At 41.6% G+C, this 4,228-nt stretch overlaps 1 pseudogene; it reads left to right on the forward strand.

The window, feature by feature from the left end:
* Window positions 1–4,228, forward strand: part of LOC111979827 (CREB-regulated transcription coactivator 1-like) — an 82,339-nt pseudogene that overhangs the window by 52,803 nt on the left and 25,308 nt on the right.

Here is a 4,228-nt window from a genome sequence, read left to right on the forward strand (position 1 = left end):
ATAACAATACAATAGAACCCTGAGCTGTATAACAATACAATAGAACTCAGAGCTGATAATACAATAGAACTCAGAGCTGTGAACAATACAATAGAACTCAGAGCTGTATAACAATACAATAGAACTGAGCTGAGAACAATACAACAGAACTCAGAGCTGTATAACAATACAACAGAACTCAGAGCTGTATAACAATACATAGAACTGAAGCTGAGAACAATACAACAGAACTCAGAGCTGTATAACAATACAATAGAACCCTGAGCTGTAGAACAATACAATAGAACTCAAGATGTAGAACAATACAATAAAACTCAAGATGTAGAACAATACAATAGAACTCAAGGCTGTATAATACAATAGAACTCAGAGCTGTAGAACAATACAACAATACAATAGAACTGAGCTGAGAACAATACAACAGAACTCAGAGCTGTACAATACAATAGAACTCAGAGCTTGTAGAACAATACAATATAACTCAGAGCTGTAGAACAATACAACCCAGACTGTAGAACAATACAATATAACTCAGAGCTGTGTAACAATACAACTCAGAGCTTGTAGAACAATACAACAGAACTCAGCTGAGAACAATACACAGAACTCAGAGCTGTATAAACAATAGAACTCAGAGCTGTAAACAATACAATAGAACTCAAGTGCTAGTAAACAATACAATAGAACTCAGCTGAGAACAATACAACAGAACTCAGCTGAGAACAATACAACAGAACTCGAGCTGTAAATACTCAGAGCTGTAGAACAATACAATAGAAACTCAGAGCTTGTAGAACAATATAAAACAATCAGCTGAACAATACAACAGAACTCAGAGCTGTATAATACAATAGAACTCAGAGCTGTGAAACAATACAATAGAACTCAGAGCAGTAGAAACAATACAATAGAACTCAGAGCTGTAGAACAATACAATAGAACTCAGAGCTGGAGAACAATACAATAGAACTCAGAGCTGGAGAACAATACAACAGAACTCAGCTGAGAACAATACAACAGAACTCAGCTGAGAACAATACATATAACTCAGAGCTGTATAATACTCAGAGCTGTAGACAATACAATAAATCAGAGCTGAGAACATAAATAGAAACTCAAGACGTGTATAACAATACAATAGAACTCAGAGCTGAGAACAATACAATAGAACTCAGAGCTGTGATAAACATACAAACAGAACTCAGAGCGTATAATACAATAAGAAACTCAGAGCTGTGAACAATACAATAGAACTCAGAGCTGAGTATAACAATACAATAGAACTGAGCTGAGAACAATACAACAGAACTCAGAGCTGTATAACAATACAATAGAACCCTGAGCTGTGGTTAGAACAATACAATAGAAACTCAGAGATGTAGAAACAATACAATAAACTCAGAGATGTAGAACAATACAATAAAACTCAGAGATGTAGAACAATACAATAGAACTCAGAGCAGTAAGAACCAATACAACAGAACTCAGAGCTGTATAATACAATAGAACTCAGAGCTGTAGAACAAATCAATAGAACTCAGAGCTGTAGAACAATACAATAGAACCCGAAGCTTGTAGAACAATACAATAGAAAACTCAGAGATGTAAACAATACAATAAAACTCAGAGATGTAGAACAATACAAGAACTCAGAGCAGTAAGAACAATACACAGAAACTCAGAGCTGTAAAATACAATAGAACTCAGAGCTGTAGAACAATACAATAAACTCAGAGCGTTAGAACAATACAATAAACTCAGATATTTTTCCCTCAGAATGTTTCATCAAGGTCCAAGGTTCCAGGAATCAAGTGAGTTCTTCCACAGACTACAATCTAAGCACCCTGACTTCAGTATAGCTTTGTGAAAGGCTGATTATGACAGTCCACGACAGTTGGCGGTTTAGTGATGATCTTGTGTTTTTCCTACTGATGTTTTGGGACATCGTTGACATACTTCAAGAAGGGTTGTGGAGCCAGTGAGTTCTGGCTGTCTAGGATGTTGTTATTGTTATTTTGAGAATGTGAACAGGTCCCTTGCAGAAATCTTAGTACTGGGCTTATTAGGAGAGAAAACAATTGGAGGCAATTTCCCTTCCTTTCCTTTGGGGTCATGTTGAAAACATGAAGAGAAGTGTATATCTGGAAAGGATTTGCTGGTAACGCTTTATGCACAACTTCCTGTCCAGTTTGAAGGACTATGTGAAAACCCACAGTGGAAATATTGCTGAAGTCGGGGATGGGGGTGTTCTCATTTATCTTCCTATGCTATTTTACATACACTGCAGCAGCCTGTGAAATCTGCTGACTCTGCATATAATACCGCTACTGTCATTATGGGGATACCAATCATATATTTTTTMTATTTTCAGCATATTCCCGTCTCCAGATCAGGAGCTGACCGCGTCACTGATGCCTTCAGCCCAAAACACGGGCGGCGGCTCCCTGCCTGATCTGACCAACATCCAGTTCCCCCCTCCGCTGCCCACCCCCCTGGACCCCGAGGACTCTRCCCTCAGCGCCTACAATAGCACGGGAAACCTGGCCTCCAGCCACTCATACAGCTTCAGCTCCAACAGCCAAGGTGACCACTCAGTCCTCTACCTTCCAGAACCATAGATGTATAGAGTTTGGAAACACAGTTAGAAATTTAGAATTTTCATGTTGGCACCAGAAGTTGGAAGATGATGACACCACATGGTGCCAGCATGGCAGACAGTTTGCTGAAATGTATCTTATATACATCTCTCTGTCTCTAGCTTTCTATGACAGTTGGGATTCTGAAAGATATGTTTGCTGTTTTGTGTCCCAGCAGGACAGACCACCGCCCAGCAGGGCAGGCAGGACAACAACATGGTCAACCAGGACTCCCACCAGCACCAGTCCCTACAGCTCTCCCCCACCCTGTCGCCACCCCTCACCCTCGCCCAGGTAGTACGTACCGTACTCTTCCCTTCTAGCATTGCGATTGTTACATTTCTGAATTACTTTTCTCGTKTATTTACAATGATTGTACTCTGTAGTTGTTTCCCCCCCTATTTGAATGTACTTAAAGTAAGTTGCTATGGATAATTGGAGCACCTGTCAAATGATTAAAAGGTAATATACCAGGAGCCTTCAGAGATTCTGAACATCCAAGAGTGTTTCTGAAATTGGGGATTGTACTAAGTTTAGCCATCGCTCTACTTTCGATCACACTTTCTATCACATTTCTGTGGACATCATTTTCAGTTTTTCCCCACTGACTAGTTTAGAACTCCTATGTCCATCTGTCTCAGGCGGAGACCATAGACGCCATGACACTGGAGGCACAGTTGTCCCAGTACGCGTTCTTCAGCCAGCCCTCTAATCAACAACAGCAGCAGCAGCAGACCACTCAAGGACTGACCAGGCTGGTCCAGCTCCCCTCCCCTCTGAACACCTCTTCCAGCCAGACACWAAACTCCATGGATATGAACTCGGTAAGCTTACCTTCTCAAACCCTTCCCTCTTCAAAACTTTCCTTATCCTACACTCCTGTCCAWAGGAAAAGATAGTGCTGAAACCGACTTAGTGTTCCTACACTATTTAACAAAATGTCGTTTTTCCTGTTCGGCTAACTTTGGTTTGATCTTGAAGTCAAAGGAACTAGTCTTCTTTAAGCAAGATGGCTCTGTGCAGGCCAGTCAAGTTCTTCCACACCGRTCTCGACAAACCATTTCTGTATGGACCTCGCTTTGTGCACGGGGGCATTGTCATGCTGAAACAGGAAAGGGCTTTTCCCAAACTGTTGCAACAAAATTGGAAGCACAGAATCATCTGGAATGTCATTGAATGCTGTAACGTTAAGATTTCCCTTCACTGGAACTAAGAGGCATGGACCATGGAAAAACAGCCCCAAACCATTATTCCTCCTCCAACAAACTTTAGCTGGCACTATAGATTGGGGCAGGTAGCGTTCTCCTGGCATCCGCCAAACCAAGAGTCGTCCGTCGGACTGCCAGATGTTGAAGYGTGATTCATCACAGAGAACGTTTCTACAGCTCCAGAGTCCAATGGTGGCAAGTTTTACACCACTCCAGCCGATGCTTGGCATTGCGAATGGTGATCGTAGGCTTGTGTGCGGMTGCTCGCCCATGGAAACCCATTTTATGAAGCTCCCGACGAACAGTTCTTGAACTGACTTTGCTTCGAGAGGCAGTTTGGAACTCAGTAGTGAGTGTTGCAACCGAGGACAGACGATTTTTACG

The sequence above is a fragment of the Salvelinus sp. IW2-2015 genome, linkage group LG19 (assembly GCF_002910315.2).
Source record: "Salvelinus sp. IW2-2015 linkage group LG19, ASM291031v2, whole genome shotgun sequence".
Lineage (NCBI taxonomy): Eukaryota > Metazoa > Chordata > Actinopteri > Salmoniformes > Salmonidae > Salvelinus > Salvelinus sp. IW2-2015.